The following is a 24602-nucleotide window of genomic DNA, read 5'->3' on the forward strand; positions in this document are numbered from 1 at the left end:
CCATCATCTCAGGACTATGTGAGCCACAGAGATGGGCTTTCGCACCAAGACTGTGTGGTCATTAAATGGTCTTACGGCACACCAGCTGGGTGGGCGTGTGGCTGTTGCTTAAGGCTGCGCTCGCTCTGAGCTGTCCTTTCCAGTGATGCGACTGAAACAGAGAGTCAGAGTGGGCCAGAGAGTCAGAGAGGTTTTCCCTTCCACGTCAACCCCTGCCCAAGATTGCAGATTTGAGAATGGGGCACCAAGCAAGGAGCCCAGCACGTTAAGAGTCAGTGGTTTAACGATGATGGTGTTTTGTTTTGGCGAGCCACTGATTTTGTCGATGTGCGGACATCAATTTTCAGGCTGGTACTGTTTATAAAAACTGACCTGGAAAAGTCTTTGCCTAACTGTTGGCGCTGTCACACACTCTGATTCAGAGCAGCAGGTATCCCACACTGTCACTGAATTGCTTCTCTTGTGTGGGGAGTGATATGGCTGTTAAATGGTTAAATTTGAGCAAATTACCAATATGCATCATTTTTCACGCTAAATTTGACCAAATTCATGCTGAATTTAAGCTTCATTTGAAGTTGAAATTTCATAGTTTATTTAATCACTAAACAAACACCCTCATCAAATCTTGCATGAATTTTTCTTGCATGAAATGACAATTGCTTTGTTTGGTAAGAATACTACCCTGGTGTCTGTTTACGTATTTGTGTTGGTGTGTTTTTCTGTGTTCTTCCTGTTTCTGCTGACTCTCCTGCCTTCTGATTTCCATACAATAGTCACACAGTGAACACATCTACAGGCCTCTGTGTGTCTCCCCGTGCAGGGACATAGGGCCCTGCTGGTTCTACCTTTACCAGCACTTCATTGAGTTACAGGATTTACTGGTTTGCACCAAAAAGACAGTTTGTCTGGCTATTTGCATCCTAGCAGTTCAAAATTCTACTTTAATTGCACCCCTAGCATATGCAGATAAATAAAATACCATGGCTCAAAGTGTTTGCTCAAGCCTCATAGTATCAACAACTGTCAACTCTCTCACCCTTAACCTGCTGAGGAAAGTGGAGACTTTACACATTTACACAGGAGCAAACAGCGGGCAGGCTAGTAACAGAGCATTCACCTGGGCTATTGGGATTGCTAGGCCAGTTACATTGCCAGAACAGACAGACAGACACACAAACACACACACACGTACACGCACACGCACACGCACACACACGCACACAGACTCTTGTGTCGTGAAAGGTTAGTAACTGGAGGGACCAGATTTAAAAGAATCAGAGGGAGCACTTTTCCGCAGCACATTGTGGAGATCTGGGAAGTCTTGCCTGAAATGGAAATGGTTCAGTTTCAGAAGGTTTGAACATAAATGTTTCAGGGTTGTAGGGAAAGGGGCCAATTGGGCTGCTGCTTTTTTAAAGAGTTTGCACCTGCACAACGGGCCAAATGGCCTCCTCCTGTGCTGCCTCTTTCTGTGATTCGCAGCAATTGGGTTGGTTAGACTGAGAACCCCACAAAACTGCTCCTTTCCCCTGCTCCTTTACCCTGCTCCTTTACCCTGCTGGACCATAGGGACCTCAACACACGAACACAGTGAGTGACCCTTACCCTGCAGAATGAACAACAGTGTTTCCTTGCCCGACTACCTGGGGAACTCTGCACAGTTGTGCAGTGAATAGCTCTCAACCCTGAAAAGACAGGAGCATCGCAGGACTGCGCAGTAAGTAACCTCTAATTACCAGCTTTGTACGATGTTAGGACAATGACCACAAAAAGGAGATTTTAAAGGAGTTAACAAACGTTGAAAGTCTTGTTGAGTGAGTGATACTGCTGTGGACACATTGAATTCTGTGTGATATTTGGAGTGTTGGGGGGGTTAAAAACTGGTGCATGATGTCCAAAGTCACCTGGAACAATAACTGCCCAAGGGTCACACTATCGTTGTTTGAGAAAGGAAATGTTAACTCTCACGGTGCTGGCTGACTTTATTGGTAATGTAGGGCACAATTTGGATGGAACAAAGAGGGGAGGGGGTGCGGGCAAAGCAGGAGGGAATAAAATGTGTAGCGTGCACCAAGGTCAAGAATTGTACCGACAATTATTTTGAAGAAATGTAACTGTTCCGTTTTTCACTCGGGTAAAAATGGGGTTAGAGGATGTTTTGACAAAGATTCCCATTTGTCGGTTCCCTCCCAGTCTGTCCCATTAACAGGTTCCCTCCCAGTCTGTCCCATTTGTAAGTTCTCTCCCAGTCTGTCCCATTAACAGGATCACCCCAGTCTAACCCATTTGTAGGTTCTCTCCCAGTCTGTCCCATTTGTAAGTTCTCTCCCAGTCTGTCCCATTAACAGGATCACCCCAGTCTAACCCATTTGTAGGTTCTCTCCCAGTCTGTACCATTTGTAGGTTCTCTCCCAGTCTGTCCCATTTACAGGTTCCCCCCACAGTCTGTCCCTTTTTTTGGTTCCCTCCCAGTCTTTCCCATTTACAGGTCCTCTCCCAGTCTGTCCATTAACAGGTTCCCTCCCAGTCTTTTCCATTTACAGGTTCCCTCCCAGTCTTTTCCATTAACAGGTTCTCTCCCAGTCTGTCCCATTTACGTGTTCTCTCCCAATGTGTCCCATTTGTAGGTTCCCTCCCAGTCTGTCCCATTTGCAAGTTCTCTCCCAGTCTGTCCCATTAACAGGATCACCCCAGTCTAACCCATTTGTAGGTTCCCTCCCAGTCTGTCCCATTTGTAGGTTCTCTCCCAGTCTGTCCCATTTACAGGTTCTCTCCCAGTCTGTCCCATTTACAGGTTCTCTCCCAGTCTGTCCCATTTACAGGTTCCCCCCCCCAGTCTCCCATTTGTAGGTTCTTCCTCAGTCTGTCCCATTTACAGGTCCTCTCCCAGTCTGTCCATTAACAGGTTCTTTCCCAGTTTGTCCCATTTATGTGTTCTCTCCCAGTCTGTCCCATTTGTAGGTTCTCTCCCAGTCTGTCCCATTGTAGGGTCTCTCCCAGTCTGTCCCATTTGTAGGTTCCCTCCCAGTCTGTCCCATTTGTAGGTTCCCTCCCAGTCTGTCCCATTTGTAGGTTCTCTCCCAGTCTGTCCCATTTGTAGGTTCCCTCCCAGTCTGTCCCATTTGTAGGCTCTCTCCCAGTCTGTCCCATTTGCAGGTTCCCTCCCAGTCTGTCCCATTTGCAGGTTCCCTCCCAGTCTGTCCCATTTGCAGGTTCCCTCCCAGTCTGTCCCATTTGTAGGTTCCCTCCCAGTCTGTCCCATTTGTAGGCTCTCTCCCAGTCTGTCCCATTTGTAGGTGCCCTCCCAGTCTGTCTCATTTGTCGGTTCTCTCCCAGTCTGTCCCATTTGTAGATTCCCTCCCAGTCTGTCCCATTTGTAGATTCCCTCCCAGTCTGTCCCATTTGTAGGTTCCCTCCCAGTCTGTCTCATTTGTCGGTTCTCTCCCAGTCTGTCCCATTTGTAGATTCCCTCCCAGTCTGTCCCATTTGTAGATTCCCTCCCAGTCTGTCCCATTTGTAGGTTCCCTCCCAGTCTGTCCCATTTGTCGGTTCTCTCCCAGTCTGTCCCATTTGTAGGTTCCCTCCCAGTCTGTCTCATTTGTCGGTTCTCTCCCAGTCTGTCCCATTTGTAGATTCCCTCCCAGTCTGTCCCATTTGTAGGTTCCCTCCCAGTCTGTCCCATTTGTAGGTTCTCCCCCAGTCTGTCTCATTTGTCGGTTCTCTCCCAGTCTGTCCCATTTACAGGTTCCCTCCCAGTCTGTCCCATTTGTAGATTCCCTCCCAGTCTGTCCCATTTGTAGGTTCCCTCCCAGTCTGTCCCATTTGTAGATTCCCTCCCAGTCTGTCCCATTTGTAGGTTCCCTCCCAGTCTGTCCCATTTGTAGATTCCCTCCCAGTCTGTCCCATTTGTAGGTTCCCTCCCAGTCTGTCCCATTTGTAGATTCCCTCCCAGTCTGTCCCATTTGTAGGTTCCCTCCCAGTCTGTCCCATTTGTAGGTTCCCTCCCAGTCTGTCCCATTTGTAGATTCCCTCCCAGTCTGTCCCATTTGTAGGTTCCCTCCCAGTCTGTCCCATTTGTAGATTCCCTCCCAGTCTGTCCCATTTGTAGGTTCTCTCCCAGTCTGTCCCATTCACAGGTTCCCTCCCAGTCTGTCCCATTTGTAGGTTCTCTCCCAGACTGTCCCATTCACAGGTTCTCTCCCAGTCTGTCCCATTAACAGGTTCTCTCCCAGTTTGTGCCATTTGCAGGTTCTTTCCCAGTCTCTCCTATTTATAGGCTCGCTCCCAGTTTATCCCATTTACAGGTTCCTTCCCTGTCTGTCCAATTTGTTGGTTCCCTCCCAGTCTGTCCCATTTGTAGGCTGTCTCCCAGTCTGTCCCATTTGTAGGTTCCCTCCCAGTCTGTCCCATTTGTAGGCTCTCTCCCAGTCTGTCCCATTTGTAGGCTCTCTCCCAGTCTGTCCCATTTGTTGGTTCCCTCCCAGTCTGTCCCATTTGTAGGCTCTCTCCCAGTCTGGGAGAAAGTGAGGACTGCAGACGCTGGAGATCAGAGCTTAAAAATGTGTTGCTGGAAAAGCGCAGCAGGTCAGGCAGCATCAAAGCAACAGGAGAATCGATGTTTCCTGAAGAAGGGCTTATGCCCGAAATGTCGACTCTCTCCCAGTCTGTCCCATTGTAGGGTCTCTCCCAGTCTGTCCCATTTGTAGGTTCCCTCCCAGTCTGTCCCATTGTAGGGTCTCTCCCAGTCTGTCCCATTTGTAGGTTCTCTCCCAGACTGTCCCATTCACAGGTTGTCTCCCAGTTTGTCCCATTTGCAGGTTCCCTCCCAGTCTGTCCCATTTGTAGATTCCCTCCCAGTCTGTCCCATTTGCAGGTTCCCTCCCAGTCTGTCCCATTTATAGATTCCCTCCCAGTCTGTCCCATTTGCAGGTTCCCTCCCAGTCTGTCCCATTTGTAGATTCCCTCCCAGTCTGTCCCATTTGCAGGTTCCCTCCCAGTCTGTCCCATTGTAGGTTCCCTCCCAGTCTGCCCCATTCACAGGTTCCCTCCCAGTCTGTCCCATTTGTAGATTCCCTCCCAGTCTGTCCCATTTGTAGATTCCCTCCCAGTCTGTCCCATTTGTAGATTCCCTCCCAGTCTGTCCCATTTGTAGGTTCTCCCCCAGTTTGTCTCATTTGTCGGTTCTCTCCTAGTCTGTCCCATTCACAGGTTCCCTCCCAGTCTGTCCCATTTGTAGGTTCTCTCCCAGTCTGTCCCATTTACAGGTTCCCTCCCAGTCTGTCCCATTTGTAGGTTCTCTCCCAGTCTGTCCCATTTGTAGGTTCTCTCCCAGTCTGTCCCATTTGTAGGTTCCCTCCCAGTCTGTCCCATTTACGGGTTCTCTCCCAGTCTGTCCCATTTGCAGGCTCTCTCCGAGTTTGTCCCATTATCACGTTCTCCCCCAGACTTTCCCATTTACAGGTTCTCTCCCATTCAGTTCTATTTCTAAGGTCTCTCCCAGTCTGTCCTGTTCATGGGTTCTCTCCCAGTTTGTCCCATTTCTAAGTTCTCTCCCAGTCTGTCCCATTTGTAGGTTCTCTCCCAGTCTGTCCCATTTGTAGGTTCCTTCCCCGTCTGTCCAATTTGTTGGTTACCTCCCAGTCTGTCCCATTTGCAGGTTCTCTCCCAGACTGTCCCATTCACAGGTTCCCTCCCAGTCTGTCCTATTTGTAGGTTCTATCCCAGTCTGTCATATGTGCAGGTTCCCTCCCAATCTGTCCCATTCACAGGTTCCCTCCCAGTCTGTCCCATTTGTAGGCTCCCTCCCAGTCTGTCCCATTTGTAGGCTCTCTCCCAGTCTGGGAGAGAGTGAGGACTGCAGATGCTGAAGATCAGGGATTAAAAATGTGTTGCTGGAAAAGCGCAGCAGGTCAGGCAGCATCAAAGGAGCAGGAGAATCGACGTTTCCTGAAGAAGGGCTTATGCCCGAAACGTCGACTCTTTCCCAGTCTGTCCCATTTGCAGGTTCCCTCCCAGTCTGTCCCATTTGTAGGTTCCCTCCCAGTCTGTCCCATTTGTAGGTTCTCTCCCAGTCTGTCCCATTTGTAGGTTCTTTCCCAGTCTCTCCTATTTATAGGCTCTCTCCCAGTCTGTCCCATTTACAGGTTCCTTCCCTGTCTGTCCAATTTGTTGGTTCCCTCCCAGTCTGTCCCATTTGTAGGTGCCCTCCCAGTCTGTCCCATTTGTAGGCTCTCTCCCAGTCTGTCCCATTTGTAGGCTCTCTCCCAGTCTGTCCCATTCATGGGTTCTCTCCCATTCTGTCCCATTTACAGGTTCCCTCCCAGTCTGTCCCATTGTAGGCTCTCTCCCAGTCTGTCCCATTGTAGGGTCTCTCCCAGTCTGTCCCATTGTAGGGTCTCTCCCAGTCTGTCGCATTTGTAAGTTCTCTCCTAGTCTGTCCCATTTACAGGTTCCCTCCCAGTCTGTCCCATTTGTAGGCTCTCTCCCAGTCTGTCCCATTTGCAGGTTCCCTCCCAGTCTGTCCCATTTGTTGGCTCTCTCCCAGTCTGTCCCATTTGCAGGTTCCCTCCCAGTCTGTCCCATTTGTTGGCTCTCTCCCAGTCTGTCCCATTTGCAGGTTCCCTCCCAGTCTGTCCCATTTGTAGGTTCCCTCCCAGTCTGTCCCATTTGCAGGTTCCCTCCCAGTCTGTCCCATTTGTAGGCTCTCTCCCAGTCTGTCTCATTTGTAGATTCCCTCCCAGTCTGTCCCATTTGCAGGTTCCCTCCCAGTCTGTCCCATTTGCAGGTTGCCTCCCAGTCTGTCCCATTTGTAGATTCCCTCCCAGTCTGTCCCATTTGTAGGCTCTCTCCCAGTCTGTCCCATTTGTAGATTCCCTCCCAGTCTGTCCCATTTGCAGGTTCCCTCCCAGTCTGTCCCATTTGCAGGTTGCCTCCCAGTCTGTCCCATTTGCAGGTTGCCTCCCAGTCTGTCCCATTTGTAGATTCCCTCCCAGTCTGTCCCATTTGTAGGCTCTCTCCCAGTCTGTCCCATTTGTAGATTCCCTCCCAGTCTGTCCCATTTGTAGGTTCCCTCCCAGTCTGTCCCATTTGTAGATTCCCTCCCAGTCTGTCCCATTTGTAGGTTCACCCCCAGTCTGTCTCATTTGTCGGTTCTCTCCTAGTCTGTCCCATTTGTAGGCTCTCTCCCAGTCTGTCCCATTTGTAGGCTCTCTCCCAGTCTGGGAGAAAGTGAGGACTGCAGATGCTGGAGATCAGAGCTTAAAAATGTGTTGATGGAAAAGCGCAGCAGGTCAGGCAGCATCAAAGCAACAGGAGAATCGATGTTTCCTGAAGAAGGGCTTATGCCCGAAATGTCGACTCTTTCCCAGTCTGTCCCATTTGCAGGTTCCCTCCCAGTCTGTCCCATTTGCAGGTTCCCTCCCAGTCTGTCCCATTTGTAGGTTCTCTCCCAGTCTGTCCCATTTGTAGGTTTTCTCCCAGTCTGTCCCATTTACAGGTTCTCTCCCAGTCTGTCCCATTTGCAGGTTCCCTCCCAGTCTGTCCCATTTGTAGGTTCTCTCCCAGTCTGTCCCATTTGTAGGTTCTCTCCCAGTCTGTCCCATTTGTAGGTTCCCTCCCAGTCTGTCCCATTTGTAGGTTCCCTCCCAGTCTGTCCCATTTGTAGGTTCCCTCCCAGTCTGTCCCATTTACGGGTTCCCTCCCAGTCTGTCCCATTTGTAGGTTTTCTCCCAGTCTGTCCCATTTACACGTTCTCTCCCAGTCTGTCCCATTTACGGGTTCCCTCCCAGTCTGTCCCAATTGTAGGTTTTCTCCCAGACTTTCCCATTTACAGGTTCTCTCCCATTCAGTTCTATTTCTAAGGTCTCTCCCAGTCTGTCCTGTTCATGGGTTCTCTCCCAGTTTGTCCCATTTCTAAGTTCTCTCCCAGTCTGTCCCATTTGTAGGTTCTCTCCCAGTCTGTCCCATTTGTAGGTTCCTTACCCGTCTGTCCAATTTGTTGGTTACCTCCCAGTCTGTCCCATTTGCAGGTTCTCTCCCAGACTGTCCCATTTGCAGGTTCCCTCCCAGTCTGTCCTATTTGTAGGTTCTCTCCCTGTCTGTCGCATGTGCAGGTTCTCTCCCAATCTGTCCCATTCACAGGTTCCCTCCCAGTCTGTCCCATTTGTAGGCTCCCTCCCAATCTGTCCCATTTGTAGGCTCTCTCCCAGTCTGGGAGAGAGTGAGGACTGCAGATGCTGAAGATCAGGGATTAAAAATGTGTTGCTGGAAAAGCGCAGCAGGTCAGGCAGCATCAAAGGAGCAGGAGAATTGACGTTTCCTGAAGAAGGGCTTATGCCCGAAACGTCGACTCTTTCCCAGACTGTCCCATTTGCAGGTTCCCTCCCAGTCTGTCCCATTTGTAGGTTCTCTCCTAGTCTGTCCCATTTGTAGGTTCTCTCCCCGTCTGTCCCATTAACAGGTTCTCTCCCAGTTTGTGCCATTTGCAGGTTCTTTCCCAGTCTCTCCTATTTGTAGGCTCGCTCCCAGTTTATCCCATTTACAGGTTCCTTCCCTGTCTGTCCAATTTGTTGGTTCCCTCCCAGTCTGTCCCATTTGTAGGTGCCCTCCCAGTCTGTCCCATTTGTAGGGTCTCTCCCAGTCTGTCCCATTTGTAGGTTCTCTCCCAGTGTGTCCCATTAACACATTTCCCATTTACCGGTTCGCTTTAGTTCTATTTGTAAGGCCTCTCCCAGTCTGTCCCATTCATGGGTTCTCTCCCATTCTGTCCCATTTACAGGTTCCCTCCCAGTCTGTCCCATTTGTAGGCTCTCTCCCAGTCTGTCCCATTTGCAGGTTCTCTCCCAGTCTGTCCCATTTGTAGGTTCTCTCCCAGTCTGTCCCATTTGTAGGCTCTCTCCCAGTCTGTCCCATTTGCAGGTTCCCTCCCAGTCTGTCCCATTTGCAGGTTCCCTCCCAGTCTGTCCCATTTGTAGGCTCTCTCCCAGTCTGTCCCATTTGCAGGTTCCCTCCCAGTCTGTCCCATTTGTAGATTCCCTCCCAGTCTGTCCCATTTGTAGGCTCTCTCCCAGACTGTCCCATTCACAGGTTCCCTCCCAGTCTGTCCCGTTTGTAGGTTCCCTCCCAGTCTGTCCCATTAACAGGTTGTCTCCCAGTCTGTCTCATTTGTAGGTTCCCTTCCAGTCTGTCCCATTTGTAGGTTCTCTCCCAGTCTGTCCCATTTGTAGGTTCCCTTCCAGTCTGTCCCATTTACAGGTTTCCTCCCAGTCTGTCCCATTTGTAGGCTCTCTCCCAGTCTGTCCCATTTACAGGTTCCCTCCCAGTCTGTCCCATTTGCAGGTTCCCTCCCAGTCTGTCCCATTTGTAGGCTCTCTCCCAGTCTGTCCCATTTGCAGGTTCCCTCCCAGTCTGTCCCATTTGCAGGTTCCCTCCCAGACTGTCCCATTTGTAGATTCCCTCCCAGTCTGTCCCATTTGCAGGTTCCCTCCCAGTCTGTCCCATTTGTCGATAACCTCCCAGTCTGTCCCATTTGTAGGCTCTCTCCCAGTCTGTCCCATTTGCAGGTTCTCCCAGTCTGTCCCATTTGTAGATTCCCTCCCAGTCTGTCCCATTTGTAGGCTCTCTCCCAGTCTGTCCCATTTGTAGGTTCCCTCCCAGTCTGTCCCATTTGTAGGTTCTCTCCCAGTCTGTCCCATTTGCAGGTTCTCCCAGTCTGTCCCATTTGTAGATTCCCTCCCAGTCTGTCCCATTTGTAGGCTCTCTCCCATTCTGTCCCATTTGTAGGTTCCCTCCCAGTCTGTCCCATTTGTAGGTTCTCTCCCAGTCTGTCCCATTTGCAGGTTCCCTCCCAGTCTGTCCCATTTGTAGATTCCCTCCCAGTCTGTCCCATTTGTAGGTTCTCCCCCAGTCTGTCCCATTTGCCGGTTCTCTCCCAGTCTGTCCCATTTGTAGGTTCTCCCCCAGTCTGTCCCATTTGCAGGTTCCCTCCCAGTCTGTCCCATTTACGGGTTCCCTCCCAGTCTGTCCCATTTACGGATTCTCTCCCAGTCTGTCCCATTCACAGGTTCCCTCCCAGTCTGTCCTATTTGTAGGCTCTCTCCCAGTCTGTCACATGTGCAGGTTCTCTCCCAATCTGTCCCATTCACAGGTTCCCTCCCAGTCTGTCCCATTTGTAGGCTCCCTCCCAGTCTGTCCCATTTGTAGGCTCTCTCCCAGTGTGGGAGAGAGTGAGGACTGCAGATGCTGAAGATCAGGGATTAAAAATGTGTTGCTGGAAAAGCGCAGCAGGTCAGGCAGCATCAAAGGAGCAGGAGAATCGACGTTTCCTGAAGAAGGGCTTATGCCCGAAACGTCGACTCTTTCCCAGTCTGTCCCATTTGCAGGTTCCATCCCAGTCTGTCCCATTTGCAGGTTCCCTCCCAGTCTGTCCCATTTGTAGGTTCTCTCCCAGTCTGTCCCATTTGTAGGTTTTCTCCCAGTCTGTCCCATTTACAGGTTCTCTCCCATTCAGTTCTATTTCTAAGGTCTCTCCCAGTCTGTCCTGTTCATGGGTTCTCTCCCAGTTTGTCCCATTAACAGGTTCCCTTCCAGTCTGTCCCATTTGTAGGCTCTCTCCCAGTCTGTCCCAGTAACAGGTTCTCTCCCAGTCTGTCCCATTTGTAGGTTCTCTCCCAGTCTGTCCCATTTGTAGGTTCTCTCCCAGTCTGTCCCATTAACAGGTTCTCTCCCAGTCTGTCCCATTTGTAGGTTCCCTCCAGTCTGTCCCATTTGTAGGCTCTCTCCCAGTCTGTCCCATTTGTAGGTTCTCTCCCAGTCTGTCCCATTTGTAGGTTCCCTCCCAGTCTGTCCCATTTGTAGGTTCTCTCCCAGTCTGTCCCATTTGTAGGTTCCCTCCCAGTCTGTCCCATTTGTAGGTTCTCTCCCAGTCTGTCCCATTTGCAGGTTCCCTCCCAGTCTGTCCCATTTGCAGGTTCCCTCCCGGAGGTCTTTTCTGAGCCCTCTCCAGTTTAGTAATATCTTTCCTATAACAGGGCGACCATACTGAAGGTCTTGGACAGCCGTCAAGACTGGAGTTGGGATTGGGAGCCCAGTTATGAAAGTGTTGAGGATGTCCTGTCAAATTGTTGCAACCGGCCTTCATATTCACTTCAGCTTATTCCTCTAGCCCATGATCTCTGTGTGGGGATATTGTGCTGCCAAGGGATTGAGCCTCCTCTGGGCTTGAAGCTGTTGTCTTCACCACCTTAATGGCATTACCGTCTATCTCCTTCCCGTGGACTGCAGCAGTTCAAGAAGACTTCTCACCAGCTCCTTCTCAGGGGCAGGAGGGACGGGCAATAAATCCTGGGCTCAGCCAAAGACGCCGTCATCCCATGGATGAGCTTTTTTAAACAACCACCAGAGGGGAAACCCATCTTAGTAGTGAGCTGTCGGGATTTGGGAATATTCTGCTTGCAGGGATGGTGGAAGCAGATACAATAGTCACTTTTAAAAGGCAGTAGGATATATATGTATAATTTTAAAAAGGGGGACCAAATACGAGATTTTAGGAAGCAGCAGAGGAGTGAGATTGAGTGGAAAGTGCTTGCTAAGAGCAAGAATTAAGTGGATGGGCTGAGTGACCTCCTGCTGTGCTACATGAGCAAGAATGTTTAAAGACCAGGAAATGCCGGTCTTCTGTGAGCAATCAGTCCACCGTACCCTGCATTTTAAAAAATAAATACTGTTCGCAGGATGTAGGCATTGCTGAATAGGCCGGCCCACTCCTAATTACCCAGAGGGCACTTCAGAGTCAACCACATTGCTGTGGGCAAAAGTGAGGACTGCAGATGCTGGAGATCAGAGTCAAGAGTGTGGTGCTGGAAAAGCACAGCCGGTCAGACAGCATCCGAGGAGCAGGAGAATCGACGTTTCAGGCATAAGCCGTGGGATCTAGAGTCACATGTAGGGCAAGGATTAGTGAACCAGATGGGTTTTTTCCTGACAATTGACAATGGATTCATGGTCATCATTAAACTCTCAATTCCAGATTTTTATTCATATTCCCCTATTCTGCTGCAGGAAAGGACTATCCATTTAATCCCACTCCTCGGTTGTTTCCCAAAACCCTGCCTTTTGCTCCCCCTTTTTCAGGGAGAAATCTGATTGTTAGTCTTTTGTAAGAATCTTGACTCCCCAGTGGTATTCCACAGAATTAATTCTTCTTATCTCAAAGAATAATCATCGAGATATTAATTATTTACAATTTTTTTTTTAATTGAGAAGCCCTGAATCCTTAACATTCAAGGGGGTTTCTGGGCCTAACTGAGATTTCAGGTTGTTGCCTCTCCTGGAGAAAGCCTCGCTGAATTACAATCCAGTTGGATAATTAACCAACGGATGATCTCAGGATCCTCGGAGGTGGGGGCACGGGATGGGGGTGTTGGCTAAGTCCTGCTCGGTGACAGTTACTGGCAAATTAAGAGGCTTGGCTACCCCTCCTGGGGTAAATAAACCCAGGAATGTGGAGCTCACCTCAAGCCGGAGGTAAGTGATGGTGGCAGGAGAGCGGACACAGAACAGGGCTGGAGGACGGGGTTGTGGGCCAAGGTAGGCAAGCTGCAAAGGCAGAGGGAGACAAGAGGTGCAGGAGTAGGACATTCGGCCCTTTGGGCCAGCACTATCATTCATTATGATCATGGCTGATCATCCTCAATCAGTATCCTGTTCCTGCCTTATCCCCATTACCCTTGATTCCATTATCCTTAAGAGTTCCATCCAACTCTTTCTTGAAAGCATCCAGAGACATGGCCTCCACTGCCTTCTGGGGCAGAGCATTCCATACACCCACCCCTCTCTGGGTGAAGAAATTTCTCCTCAACTCTGTTCTAAATGGCTTACCCCTTATTTTTAAACTGTGAGGTCCTTGGTTTCTTTCTAGGCCCTCCCACGGGCCTAGTCCCTTGACCAGTGCTTTTGAACCAGGCTTCACCACTGCCAACCAAACCCTGGCACGTCGCAGTCAATGGACTGTCCTCTCTGACCCCCTGTGCTCTTCCAGCTTCACATCTACTGGCTCTGGCTTCCAGCATCCTGGATATCGCAAGAAGCCCACTCCCCAACAAAAACCTGCAAGGTGCCAGACCTGTCCATGGCTGGTTTGGTACAAGTGAAGCCCTTGCATGGACATTGATTGGCCACTCAAAGGCCTCTCCATCCACTGGCTTTCCCCATACGGACATAATCAAAGTAGGAGACGTGACTGAAAGATCCATGACCAGAGGGCAGAGAGTTGAGATGAAAGAACCAAGAGAGAGTGGAGACATTTTACATAACAACAGGTGGTTAGGGTTTAGACTGCTGTCCTATAGGGCTGTAGACATAGATTCATTTGGCCGCCTTCAAAGGGGAATGGGATGATAACTTCGAAAGGCAAAAGGCAGTGGGGAAAACATATCCTTGATGGGCCCACAGCCAGATCCTGTGCTGCTCTACTCTATGAAGTAATTGCAATGCTTTGGCCATAGTTTGCAAATCCTTTGCTCTCACACCAAGGGCTGGAACATTTGGTAAACAGAGTTTTGTTGCTATGCTGGGTTACCCATGCAGATCCTAGGAGCAGTCTCAGGAATGCAGGAGCTTAGGAAGGGGTCTGTTTCCCATCTATTTGGGCCTGTCAATTAATGAGGAAACCGAGGCAGAGAAGTTTTACAAAAAGATGGTGGGAACACAAAGGATTACGGAGTGCTGTGTGATCATTAATTGTATCATGCTGTAGGCCAGAATGCAAACTGTGTAACGAATACTTTATCCAGATGACACGGATATTCAAAATATCACATGAGCATTTTGTTGAGAGTTCTGCAAAGTTTGCAATCAATATATTTGACTGTGGTTAGTTCTGCAGGTTGCGTTGGCTCCTTATTGCAGAGGTGCAGTTGTTAACTGCGGTGTTCAAGAACAGGCAAGAGGTGGGACACCATCACTTGTGTCTCTCCTGGAGTGTCTCTGCTGGCTGCTGTGACCTACTTTGGTTTAGCTATTGTGTGCACACTGATACAGTACTCAGGGGTTTCTGTGAATTAATGTGGCATGGAAGCCAATGACGTATTGGTGTGGGAGAAACAGCACCTCTGAAGTTGACAAAAAAAAGTTTGCATTTATAAAGTGCCTTCCATGACCGCTAGGTGTTTTGAAACGCCTTACTGCTAGTGAAGCACTTGTTGCGTTTGTCCTGATGAGTGCAAGACAAAGTTCTGTACTAAATAGCAACAGTTTGCATACGCACTAAGCTAGTGTACCTTTTCCTTTATATTGTAGGGTAACCAAAAGCTCAGACTCAGACAGGATAGAGGACAACAATTTGCTCGCGAATGTGGAAACTGTGAGACACACCTGATACTTCTGGTCCTCCAAACTTAAAAATTACTGAGTCAGGCTCCATTTTAAAAAAAAAGCCCAAATAAGGAAAATCCAACAACAAAACAGAAATAGCTGGAGAAATTCAGCAGGTCAGGCAGCAAATGTGGACGGAGAAAGCAGAGTTAACCTTTCTTGATCAGTGTGATGCTCCCTCAGATGTTCTGATTTGAGAGTTCTGATGAGGGGTCATATCGGACTCAAGGCAGCAGCCAATTTTCGCACAGCAAGATCCCACAAGCAGCAAGGACGTAATGGTCGGGTCATCTGCTTTTGTGGTGTTATATGAGAGGCAACTATTGGCCAGGCTGACTCCCGTGTTCTTTCCTGAGTCTGTGCCCTTGGTATCTCCTACAAGCAGGCATATAAGGTTTCAGCTGAGAGATGGCACTTCCAAGGGTCAGCCTGGGTCTGTGCCCTCCAGCGTGAACCTGGAACCACGTGACTCCGAGGGGAGAGAGCTGCTAACCGAGGCACGGCTGACAGAAGAAACATACAAAAACGCACAAGGAACGGATAGCAGATCAATTGAATCTCACCTCTCACCCCTTACCCAATGCCCCACACAAAAAGAAACCCACAGTCGAGCCAAGAAGAGGAGGATTGTGTCTGTGCTGGAGTTCTTTCAGGTTTGAGTAAGGTGTTATTTTTGCTGGTTGATCCTGCTGCTTTCTAGCAGGGTCTTTGCCCGATCAAAGCCACAGATCTGTGCTTCTGCTGCTCAGGTCATCTGAAGACAAATTATTTCAGTTGTACCTTGAGATGGTTAGATTTTTCTTAAACACAAAGAACTGCTGGAGATTTGGATAAAAGAGAGAATGCTAGAGAATCTCAGCAGGTCTAGTGGCATTTGTGGAGAGAGAGAGAGAGATAAAGTTAACGTTTTGAGTCTGATATAATTCCTCATCAGAATTTCTGGGGAAGGGTCATACCGCGTCTCAAAACATTAACTCTGCTTTCTCTCCACAGTTGCTGTCAGACCTGCTGACTTTCTCCAGTGCTTTCTGTACTGGATTTTCTGTTTCTGGGCATTTTCTTTGTAAAAGTATGACTCAGTAATTTGTAAGTTTGGAAGACCAGAAGTATCAGGTGTGTCTCACAGTTTCCACATTCGTGAGCAAATTGTTGTCCTCTATCCTGTCTGAGTCTGAGTTTTTTGGTTACCCTCCAATATAAAGTAAAAGGTACACTAGTTTAGTGTGTATGCAAACTGTTGCTATTTAGTAAAGAAATTGAGTATTGCCAAATCTTTTTGTCTTGCACTCGTCAGGACAAATGCAAGAATGCCAAATTTCTAATGGTCGCAACTATTTATACGGCAGGAGAAAAGGTTGGCAAGTTGATTCTGATTGGCTGAGGCATTGCCATGGAGAAAGCAGCAAAGGCCAATAGTGTGCCTAAGCTCCTGGGTAATTCCCGGAAAAAGGAACCAAGCTTGAATGCATTCCTTTTGTTTGCAAGAGAATAGCTCCCTCTATGTGAATGCGAGTGAGTACAAATGAGTCACATGACGCACATTGACTGATGATATTACAGTCGTTGTTAGTGCAGCTATTAACGCACTCAGAATTGTTTAATAAAAAGCTGCCCGATCACAAGGTCACATCTAACCTCAGGCTGGGCCCTGGTATAAGATCAATGCTTCAATGCTTTTGAATAATGCGGTTGTAAGGACATAAGAACTGGGAGCAGGAGTAGACCATGTAGTCCTCAAGCCTGCTTCACCATCTGACTCGATCGTGGCTAACCTCATCTCGGACTCAACTCCACTTCCCTTTCTGCTCTCCATAAACCTTAACCTGTTACTAATTTAGAGGTCTGTCTATCTTCTCCTTTAAATTTGACATGCCTGTCATGGCCTTTGGAGGGTTGGCCGATTCCTGGTTAGGGGTTGCTATGGGGCAGGTGGGGGAGGTGTCTGCAGGATGGAAGGCCAATGGGAGGCTCTCCAGCAATGGGACATCAGCGACCCCTGCACCTGAAGAGATGTCTTACAGTGGAGGTAGCCTCTAAAGGCAGGGTTGAAAAAATAAGCTGGTTTAGAAAAAGCTACAGATGCCAGACTATGAGGGCATGGAGAGCACTATCATTGACTGGAAGGGTCAATGGCCACAACCCATCACCTGACACTGGCGCTGTGGAGATGGTCCCTAGTTGGTTGGAGCATGGCTATACTCACATCCCTGCCATGTCCTGAAGGCTGCACCCAAACATGGGGGAAGGATTGTACTGGGGACTCTCATTATCTCAGTTGACTACTTTCCGCTTGTAAATGAGTGATCTTCCTACCCTGACCCAGACACTCCCATAAATGGCTTTGTTGGGGGGCATACATTGTGCTGGAAACCTGTGTGCCAGCCATTGGCCCAATGTTCCAAGCTCATACCCACCTCTCGGCCCATCCCTGTCAGTCTTTGACATTGTGTCTGTTGAATCAACTTGGGAATCCAATTTATCGATAAAACGCACCCTTTATCGATAATGGTGACTGTAAAACTACTGGATCGTCCAAATAGAAATCCCATCCGGTTCAGTAATATCTGTTACACTTTGACGTCTCCACCTCCTGATGCTGCCTGCCTTGCTGTGTTCCTCCAGCCTCCTGCCTGTCCCTCCTGATGCTGCCTGACTTGCTGTGTTCTCCCAGCCTCCTGCCTGTCTCCTCTGAAATAGCTGAGCAAACTCCTCAGTTAAGTTTGAAAAGACAGCTCACCACTGCCCTCTCAAGGGCAGTTAGGGAAGAGCTGGTTTTGCTTGCAAGATCAAATACCCTGGTGTTGATACCACACCACACTCTGACAGTGAATTAAAACCCTGTAAAGTCATTTGTTGTTCCTCTAAGGCCCTAATGCATATTTTCAAAATAGGTTGAGAGTCCCAACGGAGGGCCACCGACTGGTGAGAGCCCTCAATGTGATCAACTAAAGGAGTTTAGATATTGTGCAAGAGAGGGATCTAATCACACAGCATCTTTTATTTTGGTTGTTCTGCAGAAGTAAGGAAGAACAGAGGGGTGAATATTGCAGGACCTAATGGTGATGTAGGAAATGCATATCACATGCAAGCTGGATGGTCTATTTTCTGTATCATGTATGTTGCCGATGGCACTGTTCTGAAAGGTGGTGTTAATGAATCCCACTGGTAGTGCACATTGGTGATGCAGTCTGCAGCTTGTGGATAACGATGGTGAAGGCTCCCAGCTTTCTTTCTGTGATGTGGTTGACCAGGAATCTCTGCAGCTCATGCCTCACACACCACTCCCCCATTGTCACCAGTTTGGCTGGGCTACGCCCACCCCATCCATCCAGTCCTGGAGTGGGACTTGAACCGACAGCCTCTGGGCTTACAGACAGGGACACTACCCACAGCACCACAAGATTCCACACGTAATTTCAGAAAATGCAGGGGGCTTGTATCAGTCTGGCAAGACATTTTCTTCTGCAGCTACTTTGAGACTGTTTTCCCCTTTGATACCTAATTCCTGTCAAGTATGTATTAGGTTGTCAATAATATGAATTGAATTGTGCTTCTGACAAGAGATCAGGATCCCTCATGAATACCAAACTCTTTTCCTCAATGTGTGAAGATCAATCCAAATCTTAGTGTCATTGAAAATTTTAGTTTAACAGTGTGTGTATCTGTAAAGTCACGTCAGTTACAGAGTCATAGAGATGTACAGCATGGAAACAGACCCTTTGGTCCAACGTGTCTATGCCAACCAGATATCCCAAGCTAATTTAGTCCCATTTGCCAGCACTTGGCCCATATCCCTCTAAAGCTTTCCTATTCATATTTTCTCTCTTTTTCTCTCTCTCTGTCTCCCCATCACTGACCATGTGCTGCCAATTGCCTGTCCTTTTCCCTTCTTGCTGTTGTTTTGACTTTTTTTTCCCAAAGTTCCAAAACAATGCAACAGCGTATAAAACAGTAATTGCTGCTCCTGGAATTCGAGGAAATCACCTCCAGCACCTAAAATACCTCAAAAAAGGAGCAGCACTTTCAGCCAGAATTTTTTCCCGTCCTCCATCTTAGATTACCCACCAGACATTAGGGCTGCGCTCTCATCAGAGAAAAACAACTGATGATGGATCTACCTGAGAGTCGCGATCCCGAGGGTGAGGGGAGAGGTTGAGAAGGAGAATGGTAACCTCGTGGTGTTTTTGCACTTACTTTCCAAACGCGTGACTTGGAAATCTGGAGTGCCACTCACGTAGTGGGCCTGACACAATTACAGGCTGGAAAACCACCATTCTCAAACATTTCCTGTTCCTGTAGGTCTGCTATTTTAGGGCATGGATGTTATATTAGGTCACAGATTATTTTGCTACTGCAAAGCGGTCTCCTTTTAAGTCAACAATGTCTGACTGTCACATAAGTTGAGCCTCGGGTCAGTGGGAGTTCAGTGGGTACTCAGTACCAGGGCCTTTGCTGATTAAAGCCAGCTTTTCAGCTTGAGACTCCAGATCAAAGACAGCGACTAGTTTAAAGTTGTTTTGTGTCTTAAAAAGTTAACCCACTGTAAGCGAGCTTTTTATTTATTCTTTCATGGGTTGTGGGCATCACAGGATTTGTTGCCAGTGCCCAGTTGCCCCTTGACAGGATGATGCTGTGCGAGTGTTGGTAATCCAGAGTGCTTTTACTTGCCATTTATTATAGATGTGCACAAACGTACTTGGGAATGTAGAAGGTAGAAGCAGGAGGAGGCCATTCAGCCCCTTGAGCCTGTTCTGCCATTTGATATGATCATGGCACATCAATACCCGAATCCAGCTGCACCCCCATTACCCCTCAATCCTTTTTGCTACAAGAGCTACAATCACCCCCTTCTTGAAAAACACAACGTTTTGGCCTCAGAAACAAAAGTAAAAACTGCCAGAGAAACTCGGCAGGTATGGCATGATCTGTGGAGCGAATGTTCCAGGGCCCTTCTTCAGAGTGGCTTCTTCACAAATGCTGCCAGACCTGCTGACTTGTGCTCTTGGCTCCGATTTCCAGCGTCCACAGTTCTTCAGTTTTGGCCTCAGCCACGTTCTGTGGTAGTGAATTCCACAGACTCGCCACTCCACATGGTGAAGACATTTCTCCTCATCTCAGTCCTAAAAAAGGTTTACCCCTTATCCCTAAACTATGACCCCCTGCTCTAGACTCCCCTATCATTGGGAACATCCTTCCTGCATCCAAATGGTCTCGTCATGTTAGAATCTCATAGGTTTCTATTGGATTCTCTACTTGCCCCTCACCACCACTGCAAATATCAGCTGGCTCAATGGTTAGCACTGCTGCCTCACAGTGCCAGGGACCCAGGTTCAATTCCCACCTCGGGTGACTGTGTGGAGTTTGCACATTCTCCCCGTGTCTACGTAGGTTTCCTCTGGGTGCTCCAGTTTCCTCCCACAGTCCGAAGATGTGCAGGTGGCCGTGCTACATTTACCGGGGATGTACAAATTAGATGGATTGGCCATGGGAAATATAGGGATAGGTTAATGGGGGGGTGGTGGGTCTGGGTGGAATGCTCTTCGAAGGGTCAATGTGAACTCAATGGGCCAAATGGCCTGCTTCCATACTGTAGGAATTCTATGATTCAACCCTCGGAATTCCAGTGAATTTGTATAGGCACAGAAAGGAAGGTAGATACTTTGAGGTTACAAAATATGTTTGAGATATTGTGATGTATGTTTGAGATTGAGCCCTCCACAATCACCTGATGAAAGAGCAGCGCTCCGAAAGCTAGTGTGCTTCCAGTTAAACCTGTTGGACTATAACCTGGTGTTGTGTGATTTTTCAACTATGTCTGAGATCGGTTGTCTGAAATTACAGCCAGTTAACAGTGGTCTGGCTGACGGTGAGACTGGGCAGGTTCCCGGTTTTGACCTGTTAGGGTGCACTGAGTGACAGGATGCTGGGTTATGTGGGAGTGGGGAGGCGGTTGTGTGGGATGGGGGCAAGCAGGGAGGTATAGGCTTCACCGGGAGGGGCTGGCTGCGGGAACAGGGAGTGAATGTCTTTCGCTGCTTAACCTGCTTCACTTCTCAAACATTGACCTTCAAACTGCAAAAGGTTCGTCAAGGCCATTCAGTTTGTGTTGCCGAGGTAACGGCAGCAACACCGCTGTGTGGGCAGAGCGGACAAATCCAGATAAACAAAAGTTAGCGCGGTGATGTCCTGACCGATAAGGATCTCTTATAGATTGGATAGTGAGGCACAGTTAAATGAGTAATGATTGGTTTCCAGTCACATCAGTCTCAGTGTGTCTGCGAGTATGTGGCGTGTAATCAACAGGGTTTATTTTCTCTCTTCATTTCAAATGATATCGCTCTAATTTTGTAATAATCTCTCGAAGCTCCGGCATCAGCAGAAGGTTTCGTTAACTCCTTCAGAGCTGGCGGTGATTGGGAGAGGATGGACGGGGGTAGCACCTGGTGACCCCGAGGTGGGGCTAGGGTCATCCTGTATCGTGAGACATGTTTCCTCAGCCACACCCTCGAATAGTTTGCCAGCGTCCCCTGCTCGGATTGTGGGGAGGTGAGGTCGGGTTTGGCGGCGATGCCCCCCGCAGTCAAATAGCCCTCAATGCCTTGGCTGTTTCATCTCTCAGTGAATCTAACAGAGTGAGATGGTCAGGAGGGAGGGAGTCTCTCATCTGTATTAAGGGCTATCGGGATGTGTGAGTGTGTGGTCTAGCGCAAGGCATTGACCAGAGGAAGTGGGGGATTGTGGGTCGCAGAGCAGGCCAGGGGAACATATATTGGTCCAGAATTATAGAATCCCTACAGAGTGGAAACAGGCCCGTCGGCCCAACAAGTCCACACCGACCCTCCCAGGCAGGTGCACAGAAGTGGTTAGAGTCCCCTACCCTATATTTACTCCTGACTAATGCACCTAACCTACACATCCTTGAACACTACAGGTAATTTAGCATGGCCAATTCACCTAATCTGCACACCTTTGGACAGTGGGAGGAAACCCACACAGACACGGGGAGAACGTGCAAACAGTTCACACAGACAGTGGCCCGAGGCTGGCATCGAACCCAGGTCCCTGGCACTGTGAGGCAGCAGTGCTAACCACTGTGCCACCCCAGGTGAGAGATTCCATCCTCAGGTTCAGACGTTGGGGTATCAGTGAGCTCAGTTGGCTAGACTGGGTAGGGTGATATGATGCCAACAGTGCCAACTCTATCCCTGTACCAGCTGTGATAGCTTATGGAGACCCCGCGTCCTCACTGTGCCCATCAAGGTGTACAGACACGGTTAGATTGCCCTCTCCCATGAGCAGAGAGAACTGGCTGGTGTCTTGTCTGATTACCAACACTCCCTGTTTCATGTTCCTGGGTCAAAGAGGGTGACGGTGGGGGAGGAAGGGGGAATGGTGTAAGGAGCCAAACTTCCAACTGAGCCAGGCTTTGTGAAGGGAAGGGATAGGCACAAGGTGTTAGAAGGTAGCGCACCCTGTTGGTGGGATGGTTGTGATGACAAATTGACAGCACTTAAAACCAGGAGGACTGGACCTCATCTTTCAGCAGCTGGGGGTGATCTGAGCAATAGGGTGGTGGTGCAGAACTCCCTGAGTTAAATCATCCTGCCCCCCCCATCCTCCTGCTGATGTACCAGTTCAGTCCCGGGTGCAGAGTGCCCGATCCAAGCTATTTTCAGTGGCTGGAGTTATTCCAACAGCTGAGCTGGAAAATGCTCACCCTCTCTTCCTTTACCTGCTATGACCAGCCCAATCACGGATTGAACAGGATCTGTTTAAATCCAACAACCCTCACGATCAACATGTCGGGGAGGTGATGCGATAGTGGTGTCATCACTGGGCTGTTAATCGAGAGGCCTCACTAACGTTCTGAGACCCAGCTTCGATACGTATTGGTGGAATTTGAATTCAATAAGAATCTGGAATTAAGAATCTACTGATGACCCTGAATCCATTGTCAATTGTTAGGAAAAATCCATCTGGCTCACTAATGTCCTTTAGGGAAGGAATGGGGATGACCGATGAATCCTGGATAGTTAGTAGGTTACATGGTGAGTGCAATGATGGGTTATGTGGTCCCTGTCGTGGTGGGAGTCCATCGAGCTGAATGAACCTTCCAGATTTGGCAGGGATGGGGAGTCCCATGAATTTCTCACCAGTTTTATTCTGAAAGAAAGGTTTCTTGTGAAACCACCCCAAATGTAGGGGTCAAACACCGTTGGGAGGTCAACTCCCAATAAACGCACTCCTGCGTTTCAATCATGTGACCTCTCTCTCGCAACATCATTGGTTGTTCAACACCTTCATTCTCAAATCAAATTAGGGAGGGAGGAGGGTGGCATTGTGGTCCATAATATCTGATTTCTGGGCCTTTGTGGCATGATGGTAATGTCCCTGCCTCCGAGCCAGGAGGCCCAGGTTATATCTGCTCTGCTGCAGCGATGTGTCATAACATCTCTGAACTGCTTGATTGGCATACATGAGTAGGGTCTTGATAGTCCAGTGATAGTGACTGTACCTCTGAGCCAGGAGGTCTAGGTTCAAGTCCCACCTGCTTCAGAGGTGTGTAGTAACACTTCTGTAACAGGTTGTTTGTATAGTGATTGTCGTAAGGTCAACCAGTTGGACCTCATAGAATAGGAGTTCCCTGATTGGGACTGTTAACCTGGTCCAATCAGGGAGCCCTGGCTGACAGATATTAACAGGAATGTCAGAGGTTCTGTTCACTCTGAGAGCTGGCTCTGTGGAAGCTAGACCAGTGTCAAGTACTATGCATGTGTAAATAAAGGGTGACTTGGTGATGGGATACCAGCCTCTGTGGATTTATTTCACAAGAAAAAAAAGAAAAAAAAAGTTTTTAAATAAAATAAAAAAATTAACAGGAGTGTCAGAGGCTCTGCTCACTCTGAGAGCTGGCTCTGAGAGAGCTAGTTCAATATCAAGGACTCTCCTGGTGACAGGATACCGGTTTTTGTGGAGTTATTTCAGTTTGGAAAGTTTGCAATATTTTGTCAGACATTTCAATTTAGGCCCAATTTTCCAGGGATTTTGACAACTGAAAACTGCGGCACTGAAAAAAACCATGGCGAAGGAAGACGTGCCCTATTGTTTTCATGGCCTGGATCATGAGTTTTGCCTCTCCCCAGTTTCTCGGCCAACTGTGCTGCTTATCACATGGTTTTAATTTGGAAACCTTTACTGAAAGTTCTGGGGTGACCTGAGTTGGTGCTGGCACATTTGCGCAGTGCAGGAGTGTGAGGTTGAGGGGAGGCTGGGGGTACGGGAGGAGTCAGAGAGGAGGCAGGGCCCTCTGCCGCACAGAATGTCCGCGTGTGGGTCTGAGTGAGTGGAAGGCCCAATACACGTAACGGCAGTAAGGTCTGCTGACCCTTACTGAGAACAAACAAAGGGATTGACGTAATCGGGAGGAGAGAGAGAGGAGCACGAGGGAATTATCAGCTGAGTGATTGCATTTGAAAGATTTTTCGGTACAGTTACGCCACTTAATGGTGTCAGAGCCCAATTCCCTGGCCCTTTTATGAGCCTGTAATGAAAGCTGCAGCGAGCTGTAAAGGGATATTGTCCCTCCGTTGTCACGGTTACGCCTGTATGCAGCTGATTCAGAGTAGGCCTCAAGGTCACACTGACCATTACAGCAGGACAGATGCCTGTTTTCTATCCATTAGCTGCCTGCACCCTCCCCATGCCTCCCCACAGGAAGGGACCCCATTCCATTCCTGCCCTTGTAGTGACGGCCAGTGGGCCCCACTGACACTTTGCTCCAGATAAAATATTTTTCTTTTTTTTTAAGCAAAGAGTCAACAGGCCTCGATCCTGAGTGAGGAGATAACCTTCCCCCCCTTGCTGGGAAGTGGCAGGGTTAGTGTGTCTGGTGTACGCCTCAGTTAACTAGACTGCCCGCCAACAAGGATTACTCACTTGGGCAAGGCACCTAGCCATGAGAATATAGATATTTTGTAAAAAAATTCAGATCCATCAGCATTGAACCTGAAACCTGAGAGTGTGGCCAGAGAATCGGTGGAGGTGTGTTTATGTGTACATGTGGGGTGGCTCAGTGGTTAACACTGCTGCCTCACAGCACCAGGGACCCGGGTTCAATTCCAGCCTTGGGAAACTGTTTGTGTGGAGTTTGCACATTCCTCTGGGTTTCCTCTGGGTGCTCTGGTTTCCTTCCGCAGTGCAAAGATGTGCAGGCTAGATGAATTGGCTGTGCT

The 24602-nt window shown here is 48.8% G+C and overlaps 1 protein-coding gene across 24 annotated transcripts in view; it reads left to right on the plus strand.

Annotated features, from left to right (window-relative positions):
- LOC140491556 (RNA-binding protein Musashi homolog 2) overlaps positions 1 to 24602 on the plus strand; it is a 573466-nt gene that overhangs the window by 425847 nt on the left and 123017 nt on the right. The gene's annotated exons all lie outside the window — the stretch shown is intronic.

This window comes from Chiloscyllium punctatum, chromosome 19 (genome assembly GCF_047496795.1).
Source record: "Chiloscyllium punctatum isolate Juve2018m chromosome 19, sChiPun1.3, whole genome shotgun sequence".
Lineage (NCBI taxonomy): Eukaryota > Metazoa > Chordata > Chondrichthyes > Orectolobiformes > Hemiscylliidae > Chiloscyllium > Chiloscyllium punctatum.